We start from the raw sequence: 17,250 nt of genomic DNA on the forward strand, positions 1-17,250 counted from the left end.
AGAAGAGATTCCCATTTTGGAAAGTAGCACACAGATAATGGATTATATGTAGAAATATTGGAATAACAAAAACAAATTCTATGTTAATGCTAAGATTTTTATGTGTATTCCTTTTCTCATATTTAAAAATCTCAAATTAATCAAATTAAAATAATAAGACAATATAATTTAATATGTAAGTTTTAGACTATTGCCTCTATTTCAATAACATGTGAACAAACCCCAGGAGAGCTTCTCTTACTTTGTCAGACAGACATGTTTGTCTCAAGCTGCTCAGAAGCCAATTAGTGACAGAAACACCAAAAAAATGGGAGTGCTGCTCCTGTTAGCCTCTGAATGTCTACTGAGGGCAGGTCTGTCCCCATAGGTGGCAAATACATGCAGTAACATATAGTGAAGAGAGACACAGGACATTAGAGATTACCGCCACCCACAGCATATAGTGAATGGCAGACAAGAACACGATTACTCTGAATGCGGCTGGCTGTCTTAGGCTTACGCCAGCTGTTCATGACGCCTGACTTTTCCACTGCCCTTAAGATTTTCACAAACTCTTAACATGGAAGACTGCTTTTAGTATCGTTTCTTTGGGAAACACCACTCCTTTGAGGAGTGGGAAGCAGGGGGCTTATATTCTCTGTCCCTACCTCTCTGCTACCCTGGTTTCTTCATCTTAACCACCTGAACGCATTCTTCCGGGTTCCATTAACACCAGTCTGTGTTGTATTGGATCTTCATTGGGGAGGGGGCAGAAGGAATCAGGAAAGGGCTTTCAGGGGAGGGGGCAGGGGAATTTCAGCTGTTCTCAGAGGTTTTACCGTGAAGTTTGAAGTTTCTGCTTCCCTTTTTCTTTCCATGTCCTCCTTTCTTCCCAAAACCTTGGAAAGTTTTCCTATGTTTTTAAGATATTCCTGTTCCTTTCAAATAGTTGCCTTTAAAATGTCTATGACATCCTAAGGGGCCTATAAATGGCTCCCCAATGGAGGAGCCATTATTGGAGGGTAACTGGCTTCTTTCTTCCCCTCAAGCTGGTCCCCCCCCCCCGCCACACACACACACACATACCACTTTCGACTTTCGCTTACACTTTTTCCCAAAACGAAGGTGGTAAGCTACCCTAGCCCTAGGAGATCCAGGTCTACCTGGGGGTGCTTTATTTGGTCTGCCCTTAAAGTTGATGCTTTTTGTTCATTTTGAAACCTCTCCCCCACCTTTTCACAAATCATCTTAAGGAATATTAGATTTAAATAACTTTTAAGAATCTATTCAGAAGATCTTGGTGAAAGTCAGGGGACTAGGTGCTAACCCTGGCACTAGCTGACCAGACACCCTTACTTCTGATGCCATACTGTTATTAGTGTGATATTTCTTGGCCATTTTCTCAAGTCTTTTAGGAAATGGTTCTGATAGGATCCCCAGGTTTATTCCAGCTATTATTTCATGGAGGCAAGTGATCATATATTTTTAAAAATAAAGCCAAACAACACCCACAAAAAAAATGCCCTGTGATATGCTAAAGGAAATCAAAACCAGGCAAAGAGTGTTTTAATTTAGAGACTAATGTAAAGGGCAGATTTGGAATTGGCAGTGTCATAAGTCAAAATGAATTGGCAAATAATTGGGTTTCTGTTTTTCCATCTTGCTGTGGTACTTAACTTCTCGTCATCTGCATGACTAAGGGAGGGATAATTGAGTATTTGATAACTGTTGATAATATAAGAGGTTGGGATAGCAGCAGGAGATGAGAACAGCAAGGTCAAGTTCATTCTATTCCATCAATTGGCTCCAAGCCTAGATTTCCAGCCAGGACCATAGTAAAAAAAGATATAGATGTGTGTTGCTTTTTTTTCTCTTTAGTCCCAAGTTTGTTGTTGTTGTTGTTGTTTTTTTAGGAAGTATAAAATATCAGTTTCTTATTCTCAACCATCAAAAATCACTTACCTGGGGGGGGCGCTCCGTGCTCAGTAGAGCCCCTTGTAGTGCACTTGTCTAGTATCCAGGCCTTGGGTTGGATCCCCCACCACTGGGAATAAAGAAAAGACCTTTCAGATGTTTGAAATTGCCATGATTCACTTCCTTATTTGTTTTACACATTGTTTTTATCAAAGCTATGTTACCTTTAACAGCCTGGTTGCACTCCCGTTTTTTTAATAGCTAAAACTTCTCTCGTGGAAAAGGAAGGCTTTTAGAAAGAAGCTGGTACTGTGGTAAACTCACTGTCTGTTCATGCTTTTTTTCCCCCCTGCTATAAAAGAAATAAAGTAAACTGAACAGGATTAGTGCAGATAACTCTTTAAAGCCTGTGAAGCCTAAGTGGGTTGAGAAAGGGGCAGGTGATGAAGTCTGCCTTTGGAGACTAAAGGGATGAGCCAATTCCCGAGTGCCTTTAAGTGCAGGAGCAGATAAGCCTCTCTTCTGAGTGAACGTCATGTCCCCAGTACTGGAGGCAGCCTTTCGAATTCACTGACAAAGCTGCTAGGCCTGGTGCATGACCCAGTTTCAACAATCAGCCCACAATTCCCATCATACAAAAGTACATTATCGCCTACCCAATGTAAATAAGTCTGTGAAATCAGCCTAGAAAGAATACAAGCGCCAGGCTCTTGAATCATGTTAAGACATACAAGATGGTTGTATAGTCTGATTGTTACATAAATGGGTCTAGTGTTTTAAAATTACCCAATTAGAAATATAGATAGTAAAAACTGAGAATTCCTCAGCCCACCCCCGTTTCACTGTTCTAAGGAAACCATTGTTGACAGTTTAATTATTCCATACATCTTCTATGCTGTTAGTTCCTTTTCTCCACAAATGGGATTCCATATACTGTCAGTTGCTTTTGTAAAAATGAGAGCTATATAGAATTGTAAAATACCATACGATGGTTTATGCAACCTCCTTTGTTAACAACTAGTCCTATCCTTACGTTTTCATTTCTTTTGGTTATTTCAGGGTATGTTAGTCTGCCTTATGTTGCTGTAACAAATAGCTGAGGTGGATACAGCCTAAGGAACAGGGGCGTGTTCAGTGAGTTTTTGAGGGTGAAAGTCTCCAGCAGACACGGCTTCTATCTGGCCTCAGATGAGGGCCCTCTTGCCTTGACACAAAAGGGTGGAAAGGGAAATGGCTGCTTGCAGAAGAGCCCAATGCACAGAACAGACTTGCTTTATTATGACATGCTCTTATAAGAGCCCACTCCGAGAGGCAACATGAGTCCCTTTTCCATTCCTGGTAATGTGATCGTCAACGGGCTCAACTCATAAATGTTCCTCCATCTCAGCACTCCACCACTGGGGACCAGCCTAGCACATGAAACATCCAAACCGACAGGATACATCCATGTATACTATAGTAGATACTGCCAAATTATTCTTTAAAAAGGTGGTCAGGTGGTATTTGAGCCAAAGAAAAGTATGGAGTATTGGTACTTGATTAGAGCTTACGTCTGGAGAATTATAAAGTCATGTTCATAGTCTTTGTGTCCAAGACCATGTAGATAGGAAGATGGGGACAGGTTTGAAAGATGCTAAGAGATAGAAGTAATATGATTTGGTGACTTTGGACAGGATGGCTTTTCTTGGATGATTCTGAAGTTTTCTACATGGATTAGAAACAGGAGAGATGGGATTTTCCAAATTCAGCAGATAGTGCCGCTATTTTACCCACAAGGTCAACCTAAAAGTCATAACAGTTGACCATTTTTGCTTTCTTCACCCTACATCAAATTTATCATCCAGGTCTGCCAGACTCAAAATATCATGTAATTTATATAACCTAATTCTGAAAGTACAGCTGACAGGACTTGCTGATGAATTGGAGATACACTGTAAATCTGATCCAGTGGCTTCCACCACTACCATTCTCTTCTCAGTCATGTTAACTCTCACCTTGAAGACTGCAGCCACCTCCACTTCTCTCTGCTTCCACAACACACACACACACACACACACACACACACACACACACACACACACACACACTCACTCACTCACTCACAAGATTTTAACCATCCACACAGGGATTTTAAAACATGATCTGGCCTCTAACTGCATGCTTCTTCTGCTAACTTCCTTGTTGAAAACAGAGCTTGACTAGAGCTTCTTTTTGTGCCTTAGGTCTTTGTCTAGTTACAGTCTCTGCGTGAGACACTCCCCGTTCCTGCCTGTCACTTCATTCTTCAGCACAAATGCCACCTCTGAGAAACCAGTTCTCTGTTCTCCTGTCTACTCTGTATTTTCCTGTTTTATTTATTCCATTCTTAAAACTTGAAATAAATGTCTTATTTATGCCCCCCCCCACCAAAGGAGACTAAGTCACCAGAGGGCAGGATACTAGCATGTAGAATTAATTCTGCAGCAGAGTCGACTCAGTGTTGAGTCGGGAGATGGACAGATGAGTTAGCAGTAGGGGAATCTGACCTTTTCTGTACCGAAGCTGATCATTTTGTTCCTGCCTGAATTGCAAATTAGTTAATTATGTTCTTAATCAGATAATTATGCTCACTTGTGATTCATGGTGCCTAGGGCTCTGTCAGTAGGGGGTGCTGGAACACAGTTTCTGAGGCACAGCTAGACATCTTGAAGCTTTGGTTCTGGGAACCATTAGCTTTAATGTTTGTAGAAAAGGAAGTTTAGTGATACTGGGGCTGCACTGTCTATACATGAGATGTATCTGACCCAAACGGAAATATGCTATAGCTGAATAGTATTCACAGTTGGAAGACTCCGAATGGGGAGTAGTAGCACAATATAATTCTTATATTGATTACGTTTTTAAAAAGTAACACTATAGATGTGTTGGGTTAAAGAAAGAATACTATTAAAATAATTTTAATTCCCTTTTAAAAAGGGGCTATTGGAACTTTGAAAATAACATTAAGAGGTTACTTTTGTAGTTGGCTTTGAATATTTCTATGGACAGACATAATCAAATGTATTTTTTAAGATTTATTTTTTTAAGTAATTGTGTGTGCACATGTATGCTTCCATACGTGGATGGGTGCCCATGGAGGCTGGAGGCATTAGATCCCCTGGTACTGGAGTTATGGGCTGTTGTGAGCAAGCTGGTGTGGGTGCTGGGAACCAAACAGTGGTCCTGTGTAAGGCTCTTAACTGCTGAGCCGGCTCCCCAGCCCTGTAGCCCTGGGTATTATACTTAGGGACAGCTGGTGGCTCCCATTCACACAGTTGTGCTTGAAGGCTCTGCCACTCTTGCTCCTCCCATCATTTCACCAGGAAAGTCCCTTGGTTTTGTGTGTTGGCTCTGTATTCTTGGAGACCTTAATGGACTTTGTTGTGGGATATTTGTACACAGTGTGAAGATGCATTGTTGTGATTGGTGTAATAAAAAGCTGAATGGGCAATAACTAAGCAGGAGGTATAGGTGGGACTTGTGGCAGAGAGAGAGAGGAAGGAGGAGATGAGTCCAGGTGTGTGTGGGACACCAACAAGACATGAAGGGAATCAGACATTCAGAAAGATAAAAGGCCATGAGGCAAAATGTAGAGTAATGTAAGTGGGTTGATTCAAGTTATAAGAGTTAGTGGGAGAAGCTAAGACTGCGCTTTGATAATTAATATAAGTCCCCTGCTGGTATCTGGGTGATGGCTGGCAGGACAAACAAAAACTTATGACTTTGTTTCTACTTTATTCTTTCCCCTTTGGGATAGGATGGGGGAGCATGAGGATGGAGGAGTTTGAGGATGGGGGAGTTTGGCCCAGGATGGGGGAGTTCATGGTGGGGTGCTTTGTTTCCTTCCTGAGTGAAACTGGCATCGACATTGTTAAGAATATGACAGGTTCTTCATTGTCCAACGACATAATACTGGGAAAGGACTGTTGTCTTTGTAGTAAAAGAAGCTGTAAGGTAAGCTAACTGAGACAGCTGGGAGCCCCGTGTGTTGATCTGCATGTATATATCATACTAATACATATTATAAGTTCCCATGCTTTCCATGAACCTTCACCCCAAGCAGAGCCAAGGCCTTCTGCTTCTTGCTCACTGCAGTACGGTTCACTTCCCAGGCTCAGAGCCTGGCATGTATCTTGGTAGCCACCATTATGTATTGGCTGAATGAATGAATGAATGAACAATTATATGGTAGTTTCTCCAGACCACAAATAAGCTATGACCCTTTCATCTGCATTTTCTTTCTGTCATTGTATTCCTGATGTCTGTGATACTAATTTGTGTTATCCATCCACACCTTCATTTTTAAAAGGGCATTTTTACAAATGAAATTTTTCCCAGCAACTATTTAAACTACTTAGCCAAAAGTTCGTCTTACAAATGCATCTAGTCGTAGGCTTGCACATGAATTTATTTCGTGTATGTGAAGATAATCCTTTAAGGAGAAAATGGTATCAGCAACAAAGGTTGAACTATTTTCTTCCTTCACTTTGTGCTTTATTTAATTTATTTACTTTCCACAGCACTGGAGAACTGGCCCCTGGCCTGGGCCTGGTACATGATGCTAAGCAAGCACTCTGCCACTGAGCTACGCTCTCAGCCCTTCCTTTCAATTTTTAAAAAAAATAAACTAAGAATTTAACTTCTCTTATAATAAAATTGGTGGTTTTGTACTGGTATTTATGTTGTTAAAGATGCAGACACTTGTCTTGTCTTGACAAATAATTATTGGATGTTGATGGCTTGTCCTTCTTTCCCATCAGTTAGAGAAAAGAGAAGGTAAGAGAATATTGTATCTGTCAGTTGGGTCAGTGTACTTTTAATGGTAAAATTCATGTGACATAAAATTAATTGTGCAACAGTAAAAAATTCAGTGGAATCTAGAGTATATTCAAAATATTTTGTTACCAACACTATCGAGTTCATTGTGCTGTTACTATCCAAAAGGAAACCAGGTACGAACTGGGTGTCCCTCCCTCCCTCCCTCCCTCCATTCTCCCTCCCTCCCTCCCTCCTTCCCACCCTCCCTCCTTTCCTTCCTTCCTACCTTCTTTCTCTTTCTTTCTTTCTTTCTTTCTTTCTTTCTTTGTTTAAAACCTTTGTTTTTAAATTGGGATTACAATATTTGAATGATGGAAATCAAATGAAGGCACTGAAAGAATTGCTGCTTCATGGAATTTTATGAGCTTTAAAACACAGATACACTGTCATATTTATGAGTTTGATATATGACAAATGTGAAATTACTGATGCACAAAGGTGAAGAATGGTGCTGAGATAATTAGTTTACATTTTTTCTAAGAGTATGAGTTAGGTTTTATTTATGTTCTACTTGGTAAATAAAATTCCTATTTTTATTTTTATAACGTAATTCTTCATTGATTCTTGGGGAATTTCACATCATGCACTCCAATCCCACTCTCCCCCCAGTTCCTCCATATCTGTCCCTCACCCCTGCAGCATCCCTCCCAAAATTAATTCAAAACAAACAAAAACACCTTGCTCCCCCATCTTTCTGGCCTCTCCAACATCTCTTCACTTGTCCTTGTGGCTTTGGGAGCTGCGGTGTGTCATGACAGTATACCCCTTGTCCTATCAGCCCCACCTGCAAATGTTCACTGCAATGAGTCACTGGTTTGGTTCAAGGCCCATGATCTCTGCACACCATCATCACTGTATCCTCACTGAAACTCTTCTCAAGCACTGAAACTCCTCTGTTGCCCTGTTACCACTCTGCAGGACCAGTTCCTTCACCGGCTCCAGCAGGCCACAGATGGGGTAGATGTTAGGGGGAATCAACCCAAGGCTTTTTCTCCCCTGTTACATGGTGACTCCATTTAGACTTTCTTTCATATATGTATATATTTTAAGAAGCTTCTACTGAGCTGAGCTGAAGAGATGGCTCAGTGGTTAAGAACACTGGCTGCTCTTCCAGAGGACCTGAGTTCAATTCCCAGCACCTACATGGCAGCTCACAACTGTCTGTAACTCCAGCTCCAGAGGATCTGATACCTTCACACCAATGCACATAGAATAAAGTTAAATGAATTATTTTTTAAAAAGCTTTTACTGTATGAGGTTTCCATATGATCCCTCAAAGAGCCCTTAATTTTAGTTGCCCTTCCCTATATTTTCTACTTACCCCTCATCTATTCTCCCCATTTTATCATCCTGTCCGGTCCCTGATTTATAAATTTCCCCTTCATAGGGAGTTCCATCCCTACACCCTATCCATTACTCTATACCCAACCTCTGTAGTTACAGGGATTGTTAGCTTTCTTTTGAAGATGTAATAGCTAACATATACATAAGCAAATACATATATTTGTCTTTCTAGGTCTGGGTTACCTCACTCAGGATGACCTTTTTCTTAGCTCCATCCATTTGCCTGTGGATTTATCTTTTAAATGACTGAGTAACATTCCAATGTGTAAATGTATCACTAATAGGCATCTAGGTAGTTTCCTATTTCTGGCTATATGAATAGAGCAGCAATGAACATGGTTGTGCAAGTGTCTCTGTAAGAGAATTTTGAAACATCCTTTAGGTATAGGACCAAGAGTGGTATAGCTGAATCTTAAGGTAGATTTATTCTTGGCTTTGTGAGGAACTGCTGCACTATTTTCAATAGTAGCTGTACAATTTTACACTCCCACCAACAGTGAATGAATGTTCCCCTTACATCCTCACCAGAATGAGCTGTCATTTATTTTATTATCTTGCCCATTCTGACTGGAGTAAGATGGTATCTCAGAGTAGTTTTGATTTGCATTTCCCTAATGACCATGGATGTTGATAATTTCTTAAAATGTTTCTCAATCGTTTATGTTTTTCTTTTGAAAATTTTCTGTTTAGATTTGTTTTCCATTTTTTGGGTTTTTGTTTGTTTTTTTGTTTTTGTTTGTTTGTTTTTGTTGTTGTTTTTTCGAGACAGGGTTTCTCTGTGCCTTTGGAGGCTGTCCTGGAACTCGCTCTTGTAGACCAGGCTGGTCTCGAACTCACTGCCTCTGCCTCCCAAGTGTTGGCATTAAAGCTGTGTACCACCAAGGCCTGGCTTGTACTCCGGTTTTTAAATGGGTTATTTGTTTTATTGATGTCCATTTTTTTAGTTTTTTAATATATTTTAAATATTAGCCCTCTATTGGATTGTAGTTTGAAAATTTTTTTTCTCATTCTTTAGCTTGCCACTTTGTGTGGATGATGGTGTCTTTTGCCATACAGGAGCTCTTTGATTACATTTATTAATTGTCCATCTTTGTACCTGTGTTACCAGTGTTCTGTTCAGGAAGTATTTTCCTGTGCCAGTGAGTTCAAGAATATTTTATTCATGGAACTAAACTGTGTATGATTTGCTATGTTTAATCTCTCAGCATAACCTCCTTACAACTTTTACACATTGGAGCATATGTCAAAAGCTCAATTCTTTTTATGGCGGATTGGTATTAATACTGTGATTGTATGTTTGTGTCCACCTATTCAGCTGTAGATGGCCATGTAGGCTGTTTTTCTGTTTTGAATTTTTGTGAACAATGTTGCTCTTCACATTTGTGTAAGGATACTAAGTACCTGCTTTCATAGGGAGCCTGGGCAGGTGGTCTTCTATTAAAGTGGTAACTGAGAAGCAAAGGAGCAAGTCAGTAAGCGTTCCTCCATGGTGTTTACTTCAGTTCCTGCCTCCAGGTTCCTGCGTGAGCTTCTGTCTGCTTTCCCTCAGTGATGCGCTGTAACCCTGGAATTATAAGATAAAACAAGCTGGGCAGTGGTGGCGCACGCCCTTAATCCCAGCACTCGGGAGGCAGAGGCAGGCAGATCTCTGTGAGTTCGAGACTAGCCTGGTCTATCGAGCCAGTTCCAGGACAGGCTCCGAAACAATACAGAGAAACCCTGTCTCGAAAAAAACCAAAAAAAAAAAAAAAAAAAAAAAAGATAAAACAAGCGCTTTCTTCCCCTATTTGCTTTTGGTCATGGTGATTAATCAGCAACAGAAAGCAAACTAGGATAGATATAAACCTATGATTTGTAGGTTTATACAGTAATGCTATTTGTGTACTATTTCGTTTAAGAATAGTCTCTCTTCCTATACTCTCTGCAGCAATTACTGTCAATCAGTGGGGAGTAAGTAGCCAGGGAATAGTAGCCAAGGTGTCTATTTTGGTTGTGGTGGTCCCAAGAGAACACTGTCGATTGCTGGCAATAGTTGCAGAGGACAGGTTAGGAGATGGGGATTCATGAGTTTTCAATCTCCCTCCCCTCAAAGGAATTCACTTCTCTGCATTGCCCACAATCACTCCTAGGACTCAGCTCATAAGTTGGAATCTAGACATATCCTGGTCTGCCAGTACCTTTACCTAGAGCTGTGGTGTCTGCTCCAATTCTGTCACAGTCGAGCCTTCAAGTTCAGGGTCAGAGGTGGCCTAGATCTCCCTTTGGTTAAGCACGGAGGAGAGGCCCGTTCATCTGGGCATGCTTGGAACTGGACCAGTGTCAGGACCGGTGGTGATGGCAGTTGTCAGCAGCCAGAAGGTAGATCCAGAGCTAAGTTGCCTCTCACAGTATTGGCGCAGCATGAAGTCAGCTTTAATCAGCCCTCTCCCACTGGCTTCCAAAGGGGAAGGCTGGCAGCTTTTCATTTCAGGGGAGTGACCTACCTGGGAGGTCTGAAGAATGTTCTGGCAACATTCCAAGAAAAACCTTCCCTGCTGCTCTGGGCCTGTGTGCAGGCATAATGTACATGTAGGAGGGTTAGGGGAAAGGCAAGACAGAGTGGGTGGAGAGGACCAACTGCGAGGTGTGTGTCAATCACATCTCACATCTTTTTGACAGGTTGTAACTGTTAACTTTAGTGATCATTTGCTTTTTTTTCCATGGAGACTGTAAAATTATTGTAGCATCTGTGGATGCTACTGTGGGCATCTATGTGCACATCTCCAGCAACAGCAAGCTTTCTATTTTCTTCCTGCTGATGCAGCCTTCTAACCCCAAGTCCCCGCTCAGTACACCTTATCCCACCCGCAGAATACCCACCCACCAAGCAGAGAACTAAATGAATGTGTTTGACAGTGACAGCTCTCCCCCTCCTAAGCGTAGTTCTCAAAGTGTATGTTGAACCATCTTGGGGACTTTTAAATACGTTGTTGGTCCCCCCTCTTTTCACTGGGGGGGATCTACTTCAATGGTGTTGGACACACTGAGTCCCCTTCTCACAAATTGCAGTTGCTAAGTCCCTTTTGGAACTTGCCTTCCTTCTAAGTGGTACTTTCTCTGGATGGGCTCTTCCCTTGACATTTCCCCTCCTCTCTTCTGAATTCTCCACAGGAATCACACCCGCAGTCAGCTCTTCAGACCCGCTCCTGTGTGGGTGTTTTTCACTCACTCCCCATGGTGTGTTTCCTTCCCATTCTTAATGCACGCGGTGCCACAAGCTCATTGTCTGTCTTGCAGAGATCATTTCAGAGAGGGGTGTATGATCTAGGCCAGAGAGCAGGAGCTCCCTGGGGATACTAGTTGAAATGAGCCCTTTTTTCTACAAGAGCTGCTGCACTGGCGGAGTATAATGGGTAGCTGCTAAGGGCAAGCTCTACCACTGATCCAGGACAGCCTGCCTGAAACTAAAACCAACAGACTGACTGGCAGGAGCTCAGTGTGGAGAAAGAAAAATTACAGCGTTCATACCCGAGTTCTTTGCCACACTTGCAGGCATGTTTACCTTTGCAAGTACTTCCAGAATGTGACCCAATGTATCTTATTTTATTCTTAGGCTGGCTTGAGTGGTTCTCTGTCTTACATTGGTCCTATCATTCCATGCATATGCTAAACTTCTTACCATATCATTCCATCCTCTTTCTTCAGTTGAGGAAACAAGCTGAAAGATGTTTTGGATGATTTGCCCATGTTATCACAATTATGTCACTGCTGAGACCTACAGCTAAGATCCTGACTGCAGAGCTAGCTGGAGATGCTGCCTTCCTGTTGTGTTGCCTCCCCTGGGTAGAAACGGGCCTCTGAAGTCAGCCTACACTGTCTTCTCCCGTGGAGACCTGGAGATGGCTCTGCTCTAACACCTGTGGGTCCATTGGGAGTGGAGCTTGGTCTTCATCTCAGGATCTCTTTCCAAATGACTGTATTATACTTTCCATCATCTGGATTCTATTTAATGGTCTGCACCAACCAGCCCAAGCCTTTTAAACTACAGTGGGTCACTTGTAAAGGATGTACCCTAGTATAGGAATGTGATGTTTGCCTCCCTGTGATAAACCTTTGGCCTCACTGCCCATTTGAGCCTAGAGCTCTTCAACTCTGCCACTTCTCAAGAATCGGTCTGAACGATGTAAGCCCCTACATTCCCTGTCTTCCCCATACCTTCCTGATTATCTTTTAAAGCAACCTGCCCTCATTAGGGAGTGCAGCAGCAGAGATGTAAACACACACCCTCACTGGTCTTGCTGCCTATTTTCCATCTGCCCCTTTCAGCTGTGCATGGTTCCTACCACGGTTGACTCTCTTCCCATTGGCCTTTGCCAATCTGTTCATAATCTTGATTTCTCTGTGCCTTTAATGTCTGAGCTCAGTTGGCCTTCGTGAAACTTCTGTAGTAAACACTTTCAATTGTCGACTCGGCCTCCGCTGTTTCTAATAATACCTAATTTTTTTCCCAAGGATCCTTTTCCCAGGGTAGTATATATATGCTCCTGGAGCAGCATGGTTCAATTGTTGAAGTTAGGGGGTGGTTACATAACTTGTTTCGATTAACTGTGACTAGCAATAATATGCCATTGCCAGGCAGAAGACTTTAAAAGTTGGTGCACCTTCCTCCCCTCTGCAGTAATCACTAAGCCACCATCATCTGGTGTACCAGGGTGGCCATAATGGTTGAGCTCCCTGTCAGCCTAACCTGCCAGGCTGTGAGAGCAAGAAATAATTTGTGCCTGGTTAAGCCACTGGGATTTGGAGGTTAAATTACTGTTACTGTTGCATAAGAAGATTGATATAACAGATAGAGCAATCTTTTTTTTTTTTTTTTGGACATTGCCAGGGTCAGAAACCTGGCGTAAGTGAGCAGTCCCTAGCATTCAGTGGCCAATGAGTTGATTAAGAAAAGTGCTTATGGTTCAGTTGTGATACTAAAATGATAAGGAAAAGTTGCTGGGGCTTCAAGGAAGGATGTCTTTGCACTTTTATAGATACATCAGTGTTAGGTCTCAAACCAAGGACGAATGACTAACTGAGGTGGGCGTTAACATATCAAAGCTAGCCATCAGGTTCTCCCAGCATCCCTGGCCCCTACCTGATACAGGGCTCTCCTGTTTGGCATACTCTGCCCCCTACCCTAAATAAACTTCTCCAGCCCAGCGGCTGGGCTGCCCTTCCCTATATAATCCAGCCATTTTGGTTACCTGGATTTTCTAATCTACACGTTATTCTCTTGGCCTAGGCTTCCCCTCTTGGTCAGCAGCTCCTCTCCCCTCCCTCCTTTCCTCATCTGGCCCAGCTCAGTTTGGTCATGCTCACTCTGGACCCTCCCAGATGTCTCTACCGCTCTCCCTTTTCTCTGTAGTAAATCTTCTCCTCCATCATACCTAGGAGCAGTCATGTCCTTCCTTCTTCCTTTTTTCTTTTTTTTACATTTAATCCAAAAAGACAAAATCCCCATTTCTCTGACTCTTATGTGTGAATGCAAAGCCTGGAATTACTGGAAGTGTCATGAAGGTAAAGCCAGCATCCAGGAGAGTAGTGTGAAAAAAATGGAGGAGGAAGGGGAAGCCATGACTGACTCTAGCCTATCACCACCCTCCTCTGGACTTTTCAGTTAGGAAAGCCAATAAATCCCCTTTATTGTTTAAGGCACCTAAGTTGAGTTTGCTGTAAAATTCAAAAATGTGCAAATAGTTTATTTCCTTTCTGTTATTTCTACTGCTCACTAGTCCATACTGTCTCGAAGAAGTAATAAGTAATAATAGCATCCATTTACAAAGACCTACTGTGTACATGCCACTATGCTAAGTGATTTCCAGAAAGAAAACAAATATATTCCATATCAGGGTAGCAAGTATAAGTGTGAGTTCCTTGGAAGAAAGCATTTGTTCTTATGTACATTTGTTTCCCTTGCAAATGGTACATAATTGAGTACTGGGCAAATATTGGATGAACTGAACAAACTTAAACTGAAACATACCCTACAGTATTGTGGAAACTGCAAGTCTACCAAGCTCAAAAGATTCAAGAACAATACAAGATAGTATGTGCTGTTAGTTACCAGCTGGGACACCCAAAAGACATGGTACTAACCACAAAGGCCATGAAGGAAATGGTGCATTCTTGCTGGAGAGTTGAAAGCAGAAACAAAAGCTTTTTGGAGAAAGCCAAGTTAATCTTAAAGGGGGGACTGGGGCTAGGGTAGGCAGAGTGGAATAAACTGAAGTTAGGGCAATCACAGAAGCAATGGCATGCCACCAGGAAGGAGCATGCTGCACTGGGAGCCTTCACTGCATCCAGTTGAGGCTTAGTAAGTGTTAGATCTTATGTTTCAATTTTCTTGTCACAAAAGACAATAGGCAGTTGATGTCCCTTGATTGTCATTTGAATATTTGGTGTAGGCACCTACCCTATTACTTACTCACTTGTTCAGATTTACACATAGTAGGTCATAATATGTTTATAAAATTGCAGACATCTGTCCCTGTGCCATTTCTCCCCAGGGAAAGTACAAATTTCCAAGGGCATGTGGCAAGCAGTCTGCTTCTTTTCTGGCTGTCAACTTACTGCTAAGCGTGTTCACAACACAGTAGACCTTCAGTTAAGTGCCTGAGTTTGTTGAGCTGGTCCTGAGGATTTGGTTTGGGGGATGAAGTTATTTGCCTCGTGAGCCTGGTTTTTCAGTACATCAATGCTTCATCAAAGTCCTGTCAGATCTGATTCTCAATAGGGTATCTTAAATACATGCTATTAAAATACCTAAATAGAAGTGCCATCTGTTTGAATAGACTGAGCCTGGTGAATCAGCAGGAGAGGTGGGAGGCTGATCCAGCCAGACATGAACCAGTTGGGTGGGGAACAGACAGCTAGCTCGCTCTCCCGTTACCACTCTTCAGTGCTCACACCAGAATATACTGATTTATAGAAGAGACAAGATCAACCAGCTAGCAAAATGTGAATACAGAAATGGGACATGGGGTGACATCTGGGCTAGTTAACAGCTGTCTCCAGCTCAAGCTGTGCCCCACAGTGGATGGTGCTGAAACCTATGTCCTCCCTTTCTTTTTCTTCCCTTCCTGCTTGCTTCTTTTTTTTTTTTTTTTTTTTTTGTAATTCTTACATTATGTCAGGGCCTTCCATTGAAGCAAGAAGAACACATGAGTGTTTAAGAGTGGAGACAGGAGGTCCTAAGATATCTGTGAAAAGTGTTTTTCCTGAGCTCAGTTCTTCTTGGTGACATCTAGCACATAAAGCCTTGCACACAGTAGGTGCTCCGCTAATTATGTGTTTAATTGGTCTCCAGTCTTCTTGGCCAAAAATTAACAAAAAAATGAGAATGCTTTTAAAAAACTACAGCTCTGCTCTGATTTTTCCTCTGTTCTGCCAGTCTGCCCCTCGTTTCCACACCTTCCCCCAGTCTCATTGCTCCTCATCCACCCCATCTCACAGGCAGATGTGGGTCCTCCTGCCCCGTTGTCCCACTTGGGCATTTCTAATGCTTTTTCAGGGATCTGTGCAGGGTGTTTATATTAAATGAGAGAAGAATAAGAAGAGTACCTGGGTTCTGGCCCCAGCTGTGACATTTCCTTTGGTTCTTGGGTAGTGGCTAATAGTTCAGATTCTGCATCTCTGATTTAAGGAAAGAAGAAAAAAAATGCACCTATTCATATTCTTTGTACCCCTCCCTCCCTCCCTCCCTGCCTCCCTCCCTCCCTGCCTCCCTCCCTCCCTCCTTCCCTTTTCCATTCTGTCTTCTGTCTCCCTCCCTCCCAACCTCCCAGGATTGTCACCTGTGTCAGAGTTAATCCAGAAAGAGCCCTTTGGAAACAGAAGTGGCTTTACTTAAAAAGCATGCTAACCAGAGACTGAAATGCCCTCCACACTCCAAGCTCCCAAGAAAGCAGGTGTAACGATCTTTCACAGTGTGTTTTCCTAGGAAATGGGCTCTTTTTCTACTCCCTTCTCTGGGAGAGGCTAACTGCCTGGTTCCTGAGGTTCAAAGGGAACATATTTGTCAGATCAGTTCTCTAGGGTCCAGGGTCAAGCCCTCGACTTTGCAGCATCAGGAACTTGGTCTTGGCAGAGGCTCTGTGTTGATCAGACTCAGGGCTGCTGACTCATGCTAACCCACAAGAGACGGATCTATAACCAGCATGGCAGTTTATTAATTTACAGTGGGAAACATTTGGCCCTGTCTGCCCCTGCTCTCCCTGTAGACCAGTAGCATGGAAAGAGAGTTCATCAGAAGGCAGGAAATTTTGACTAGGGAAGCTGGAGGACTGAAATATTCAGCATCACCAGGCTGCACTCATCCAGGACCCCCTCCTCTTCAACAGAATGCCACCCCTTATATAGTCCAGGATTTCAGGCACCTCAGTAGGGAACTTTGTACTAGAGTTAGGCTTGCATGAGCCAGAGTGTGCCAAGAATCCCCAGTCCCCCATGTTCCTTCTGTTGGCCCATCTCTGGACAGTACAGTACCCTGGTCTTTCTATAGACCCATCCTTACCAGACCTCCTGCAGTAGAACTGTGGTTCCCCAAGTATCTGCTGGATACGGAAGCAGGTTGCCACTGCAGCACCTGGTCCCTTGCAAAGAAATACAGACTTGTTCAGAATGTAGAACATTCTAATTTATTAGGTCCAGGAGGGGTCTAAGGAGATGAGTACTTTGGGGATTCCCAGTGATGCTAAGGCCAGGGAACAACACCTGTGAAAACCTTATTTGTTTCATAATCTCTTACATGGAGTTAAGATGACTTTGTATATTCTCTTCCAATCCCCTTTAGAAAGATTGTATCTGCTAATTCTCAGGGCAAATGTTACTTCCTAGTACATGGGGGCCAATCACCATCGCATCTTTGAGCTTTCCTTCCTCTCGCCCTCCCGTTTCTTCTTTCTTCCTGTCTGCTTTCCTTTCATATAGACTTATCAATATCTAACGCATAAGGAAACTTAAGATCATGTTACAGCAACTGACATGCCAAATGCCAAATGCAAAAGCCGCTTTAGGTGATGACGGGCTTGAGGATTTGGATTTACAAGCTTGCTGCTGAGTTCACGAAGGTCAGCCAATAAACAGAAGACACGAACAATCCAAAGAAGGAGTGGTAACTGGTACATGTAATGCTTCCTGAGATGATGGACTCTA

The sequence above is a fragment of the Mesocricetus auratus genome, unplaced genomic scaffold (genome assembly GCF_017639785.1).
Source record: "Mesocricetus auratus isolate SY011 unplaced genomic scaffold, BCM_Maur_2.0 Super-Scaffold_100008, whole genome shotgun sequence".
Taxonomy (NCBI): domain Eukaryota; kingdom Metazoa; phylum Chordata; class Mammalia; order Rodentia; family Cricetidae; genus Mesocricetus; species Mesocricetus auratus.